A 7,173-nucleotide genomic window follows, 5' to 3' on the forward strand; every position below is an offset into this window, starting at 1 on the left:
AAATTGGTTTGTTCACACATCAATTATAGTATGGCGTGCTTACGCTTGTAGGTAAGCAGAGGGTACTTCTTTTATCTAAACTTTGTGAAAAAACTATCTTTTGTTCATAAAATGATGATAGATGCTCGTCCAATTGGTATGGATGAAGAAAACCAATCAAGAATTAAACACTTGGTGGCCACAAGACATCTCAAGAAGATAAATCATTGTTGCAATAGAAGTTTTAGTGAACTATATGTAAGAAAAAGCTTTTCCTGGCACAAACCTGTATTGTTTGAACGGCAAAGAGTATACTCTGGTCGGAGACCACCCAGTAGCTCACGGCCACGTTGACTTGGAGCTGCATTGGAGAGGCGGCGGGAGCTACGAGCTCACAAGTGGGTGTTGCGAGAGGCTATTTCCGCGTGCTACGACTGATGACCTAGAATGCTCCAACCAATGCGCGGTGATGTTGGTGTGTGCTGATATTGCAACCCGCATGGTGGAATTGTGATGCTGCATAGGCCAATGAGCGAGCTGTGAAGCCTACGCTGGGCGACAGGGATGGTGGGCCAGTGTGCTACGAGATCGTGGCGGTGGCGACCTGGTGTTGCAAACAACAACCACGACTTGCTACAATGGGTGGCGACAACAGTGCTGCGAGGAGGATGGCGACGGTGAAGCGCAGAGGGGAGGCATGCAAGGATTCCCCCTTGCCGTGAGGTTGTGCGTAGCAAACGATTGACAAATGGGATGCACTAAGTCAACGAGTTGGCGAGCTGATCATGGACGTACATGCATGCATGATCGAATAACTCGGGAGGGGACTGATCGATGCCTCAATTCTTTCACGCAAGGCAGTAGAGGATCATCTATAGTAAAATGACGTTCAACATATTTGAGGTTCTATTTTTTCTAGAAAAAAACATGTTCAAATCTCTGAATAGATCTGATGGTTTGCTTCCTCGCCTTGAGCGTGATCATAAGGGCATCTACAATGGTAGACGCTTCGCTAACAGTAAAAGGAATAAATATCACTGAATTAAAAAAATGCCTAAGCGCCCTTCGTTACAACGGCAGACGCTAATTACATGCGCTAAATTGAACTACCTGGGCGCTTTGCATGGGAAGAAAAACAAAGAAGCGCCCGGCGCACAGGCTTGCGTCGATGCTACACAGATTCTAATGATAACTGCCTAATCAACCAGAAATCTGATCCTGGCACCCGTGCTAAGCACCGGGCGTTGTACATGCTCTAACGGGCTTTTTGCCTACCCCAGGCCCGCGTGGAGCTTATCGTGGCACAACCCACAACGTCTGTCATTCCCTATTGCCGTCCGTCATGGCTTCCCAGCCCCCATTTAAAGCATCTCCAGCCGTTCGGCCCTTCAGGACGTCGAAAAAAAGTCGTCTGACGGTGAGCCGGCATTAGATTGACGCATGGGGGCGACCTAGCTTTCGGTCGTCAGCCCACAGGCTGTCCGGGTTCGGCGATGTTCCGTACAAAATATATGCAAACTCGGCGATTTTTGCATAAACACGGCGGACATTTATTGAAATTTGTACAAAAAACATGAAAACATACAAACTACGAGTGAACTATGCCTAGCTGCTACCGCCGCCGCCGTCGTCGTCTACATGCCGAGAAGCCTGTAGAAGCGGGTGTAGTCGCCACTGTTGCCGTTGCCGTCGTCGTCGTGCGGCTGGCTTGGTCCGGCGCCATCCCTACTGCAACCCTGACTAGGGTCGCCGAGGCGCAGTGGCGCGCTGGACGGCCCGGCCTCGTCCTCCTCATCGCTGTCGAGGACGATGAGGCTGCCCTCCTCGCCCCCGCGGCGCCGAGCCTGGAGCTCCGCGTACGCCCGACGCTGGCGACAGACCTACTTCCGGACGTAGTCCTCCTTCGCTCACTTGAGGGCGGACTCGTCGTCAGGGGCCGCCATCTCGACGTGCTCCAGCTTCACCAGGAGCAGCCCCAGCTCCGGCTTCGGCCAGACCAAGTGGAAGGAACCGCGCGGGGAGGGCCGGGCACCCTCGTTGATGACAAGGGCGCCGTTGCGGGTGCGGCGGCCGAGAGGCATCTCCTCCGGCTCGGACTTGACGGGGCGAAGCGCGGCCGGTGAGCCGGAGCCAGCTGACGAATGACGACCTCGGCTCCATCCGCCGTGGCGTGTAGGAGCTCCCACAGCGAGAGAAGGACGGCCGCGGCGGGTACTCGAGGCGCGGCATGTTGCCGGTCTCGATGTGGTTGAGGACGGCCTCGACGGTGCGGCTTGGCACACCTCACCACTCGTGCCACCCGTCGGAGTTGAGGCGGCCGCGCGGGATCACGCCGTTGGTGGAGGCGATCTGCTCCTTGCGACAGCGTTGGAAGTACGTGGTCCAGAGGTGGTGGCTGTCGGCGGCATAGCGCGGTTCGTTCGGCTGCTCCTTCGTTATGGACGAGCGGATGCGGACGATCTCGGCCCGCCGCACCGCCCCTTCGGGCACCGGTGGCACCGGGACGCCACCGGCGCTTAGCCTCCATGTCCCCGGCACCCGCATGTCCGGGGGGCCAGGTACTCGGCCTCGTAGAACAGGCGCGCCTCCGTCTCTTGGAGGTGGCGGCGGCCGAAGCCGTTCGCCGCCGCGCCATCGCCTGGGTACCACTCGCCCATCTTTCTCGTCGTCGGAAAGAGGGGAGTGTTGCTATCTACGTTGGGGAGGGGGAAATGAGAGCCGTGGCGTCCACCGGCAGGGAGGTCACCTTTTATAGTCGTAGCTGGGCGGCGACGGGCTGCATGCCGGGCGACGCGTGGCTAGACGCGCGTCGTGGCGCGTTCACTGCGCCGCCCGTGAGGCATCAATGGAGGCTGACCGGCGCGGCAGCGCGGCAGCCTTCGCATTGATTCCCGCGGGAACCGAGGCGGTGAGGGTGATGGCAGCGTCTCGCTGACTCGGCGGGCCCATCCGCTTTTGCGTCAAAAAGGTTGCCCCGGCGCCCCCGGACGCCCCGAGCGCGCCGGGTTCGGCCTGAGTCCGCTGGCACCAGTTTCGACCCAAACCGGCGAAAAACGGGCTCTTGGAGGCACAACTGGACCGATTTTTAAGAACCAGCGCGAAAAATTCGCCTGAAAAAGACCTGTTGACGACGCGGCTGGAGATGCTCTTATGTCCCAAGACAGGGCCTACACACAAAAAACTGACCTGTGATGATGATCCAATGTCGTCGCATGGGCCCTGTGTCGGTCACAACCAGAAATGGGTGCGTGTGAGAGTGGTTATCTTCTCGTTGCGCACATCAATAAACCATGGCTGAGATTAGGAGGCATTAAATAAATCATTTAAATGTGTAACAGGGCATTTCTTTTCTTTAAAGGAGCCCAGTGCATTCCATTGCACAACTGGGGAAGACAAATCACCAGTAACAACAAATTTTACAAAGTATGGAACCTGGCCAAGCCAAATCTTACACAAAACTAGTTCCTAGTTTAACACCATACGCACGTATAATGTGTGCGACTCCATTAGAAGTCCGGGGATAAGATGCCAAACATACATCCATAAACACCACATGCAGTTGTATGTTAATATCTTTGAAAATAGCCCCTAATGCTGAAAGATTCTTGTGTTATTCAGTTGCACAGAATCTGTTTCTATCATCACTCCGTCATCACTTAGTCACAACCTAGCTCAGTGGTTGTCTTTATGGCATAAAGTATTGCAAAAGCTTTCAAGTGAAGTTCACACGAGACACGCTTCAAATTACCTGCAAGAGCAGCCATTGCACACCACGCACATCTTTAATATGAAGCCCCACCCTGTAGTATTTCTTTTGAAGTTGCCATGGCGGGCAAAAGCCGTCCTAAACCATTTTCACTTTCATAAACCAGAACAAGATACAACACAACGACTGCAAGATGTTGCACTTGACACCCACAAGAAGGAACAAGGAAATAAAGAGAAGCAAAATGAACTCTGCCTAGCGGTACAAGCCTTGAACCTCGCACCGAACAAAACTGGAACAAACCAAGAAGAGAACGGAGGAGTCTTGTTGGATCAATCGAATGAATACCAGACGTCGAGACAATGGAGAGGAAAAAGTCCACAACCCGCCCAACGATTCCTCTTCAACTTGAAGACCTAGGAGAGTCGCAACGTTGTCAAAGGGCATCCCATCACCAAGGTGACATCGTGAGAACGGAAAACTAACGCCACCGAAGGGCAATGTTCCACCGAAATTAATGAGCACTGCACCTCCTCTTGGTGCCACATCGACCACCCTCACCGAATGACCAAACTTGGGCACTATGCAAAGCAACGAGAACCTATAACATATTCGAATCACGACGTTGAACATCGAGACCTTACCGCCGCCATGAACATCCCTGAGAGGAAGCCCACCATATCTAGAGAGGGAACCAAAACCTAGACTGTCCTAAATCAGCGAAGCACTTCCACCACCACCACCTACAGAACACATGCCCCCACCGGCCACCCACGAAACCAACCTCCCTCTTCAACCAGCCGCATTGTGATAGCCCTCCACAAGACCACAAATGACAGCACGAAGGAGAAAGTAATGGAAACCAACACCATCATCCCATACGGCAACACCCTATCTAAGGTTTTTACCTGGAATCTCAAGAAATGAGTTGTGGGGTTGCAACAGGCTCCTCGATGGTACCCCCAAGGAGGGAATCAACGTCCACAAAACAAGTTGCCGCCGACATCGACAACATCTCTACCAGATTTTCACCCAGATCTGTGCAACCTACCCCACCAGCTCCCAATGCAACCGGCGCCACCAAGAGAATGCCAAAGCAGTCCAGTTCACACAGCCGCAGAAAGTCTGGGAGGAAAACACCAAACCATGTCGCACGCGCTGCATGGGAACACAGGCATCTCGCAGAACTCGCTGCAGGCAAGAGCGCCACCCACCGCCACCTACCTCCACCACCAGAGCCGTACGCGAGCACATTCTTCCCGCCACTTCAGCTACCCGCCAGGGCCAGATCCAGCCCACTCGGACCCCGGGACGATGCCCTATTGATGCCGCTTTCCACTCCACTAGCTCGCGCTCTCAATCATAGGGAAACCACGCAGACTGCGACCACTGCCTACCTTCGTGAGATCCATTGTGTAAAAATGAGAAAATCATACAAAACATGTGGCACCTTTAGTGCTACATACAAACAACTTCATTGCACTATGTGTATCAAGAAAATTTGCTAATATTATCCCAACTTGCCTGTCGTGGCTGCTCAACTGCTTACCATTGATGCTCAGTTGCCTAATGATGCTTAGTTGCCTACATTATTATGAAATTGCCCTACCATTGATGCCCATTTGCCTGCTATTGGTAGTTAGTTGCCTACTGTTTCTACTTAGTTTGCTAAGTTTGCATATTATTTACGGACAATATTATGAAGTTTCTTATCATTATTTTTCTAAGTTGCTTACAAAACACTATGAACTTGCCTATCGGTGGTGCTCAGTTGCCTACCCTTTACAATTTCATTTGTCTATAATACATTAAAAGTTGCCCATCAGTGTTGCTAAGTTGTCTATCTATGAAGTAAGTTGCTTACCACACCAGAAAAGTATTGGATGCAACTTTGAATGATGTTAGGCTATTCACTCATGGCAGGAAACTTAGGGTAGTATCTATTAGGGATTTGTATAAATAGGGTGTGGTCTCACATAGGGACAATGTACTACGTGCGGGAAATTTAGTTGGAAATGCATAAATAAGCATGTATTTAATTTGCATTTCAATTTTTTTTATGTTTTACCTTTTGAACCGAGCATTGAAATCAAATTCCGTGTTCATTCCTAAGTGCCTTGGGATGATCTCTTCAAAACTAGACTCCATATGAGTATGTTTGACTAAAAATTTCATGAGCAAATTGGACGGCCACATATGCGGGGAAACAACTTATTATTAGTTTGCCTAGTATGATTGTCTATCAGCGGGGAGTCCTTATAAGTTGGGTTACCATAACTACAAAGTTGAGTAGCTTCAGTTCTAAGTTGCTAACATATCTAGCGAGTATAGAAATTAGTTTTCCGAGGTAGACAAATTAGGAATTATGATATGAAAATTTCACACTACACTGGGAAACTTTCATAGTATGGTAGGCAACTAAACTATTACAACTTAGTTTCCAATGTATGTAACTTATCAATCATGGTAAACCAACTTATAAACTACTACAAGCAACACATATGCATCTTACATGTGATGCCTACTATGCCTAGTGTACTACTCCTTCAAAGTTAGTACAAAGTCGAGTCACTTATTTTGGAACAGAGGGAGTACTATTAATACCACTACGAACTTACTTACCAGAGATGCTCAGTTGCCTACTCTACTATGAAAATTGCCTATCATAATTTCTAATTTGCGTACTACATCAAAACCTATTGCAGAACAAATTAGGATATTATTACAATACTATTGGTTCATAGTAAGCAACTGAGGACAATGTTAGCCAACTGGAGAGTCATAGTGCGATTACTTGACAATCAAAGTAGTAAACTTAGGAGGGCCTCGGGCTAATTGACATTTATGGTAAGAGAACAAATAGGAAGTCTGCACATGTAGCACTAGAAGTTTGTCGAAACCTACCCTCATGGGATCTGTTTTGAAGAACTCCTCGCGAGAAACCTAACTATGAAAACGGATTACAATTTCGATGTTCCCTTCAAAAGTTATAGCTTTTCAAAGTTCTACAAAATGAAATTTAATGCATATAAGAGACCTTGATTTACACAGTATGTGAACGTGTTGCATTAAATGTACTTGCTTTGCATCCCCTTTTGCCCACGGGTGGGACCAAATTACCATGCATTTTTTCCGCATCACGCGATTGACGACTGCAGTGCGTGCCCTCGGCTTTGACAAAAAGTGCAACTGCACTTTTAAGTATTTGGGTAGACTAAACATAGCACAACACAACACAGTTCAACAACAACAACAAAAAACATGCTTGATGTGCTCTATATGCGTAAGCCTGCACACAAGTTCCTAGCTAGGCTTAACATTGCCAAACTTACTCAACATAGAAATAGCAATTTCTCGCACAACTTAAGTACCAAATCCTTTATTATGTACGTAAAATATGTTAATGATTCAAAATTATGTAAACACGGTGGAAACTCGAAAGTCATATGTGGATTTTAGGAGCAACAACTAGAAGCTAATACTGAAAT

General features: G+C 49.0%; 1 pseudogene; it reads left to right on the forward strand.

Moving 5' to 3' along the window:
* Window positions 1-1,321: 1,321 nt before the first annotated feature.
* LOC147977046 (uncharacterized) lies at window positions 1,322-2,117 on the forward strand (annotated as a pseudogene).
* The last annotated feature ends 5,056 nt before the right edge of the window (window positions 2,118-7,173 follow it).

Source organism: Triticum urartu, chromosome 4A (genome assembly GCF_056163025.1).
Source record: "Triticum urartu cultivar PI428250 chromosome 4A, HENAU_Tu73, whole genome shotgun sequence".
Lineage (NCBI taxonomy): Eukaryota > Viridiplantae > Streptophyta > Magnoliopsida > Poales > Poaceae > Triticum > Triticum urartu.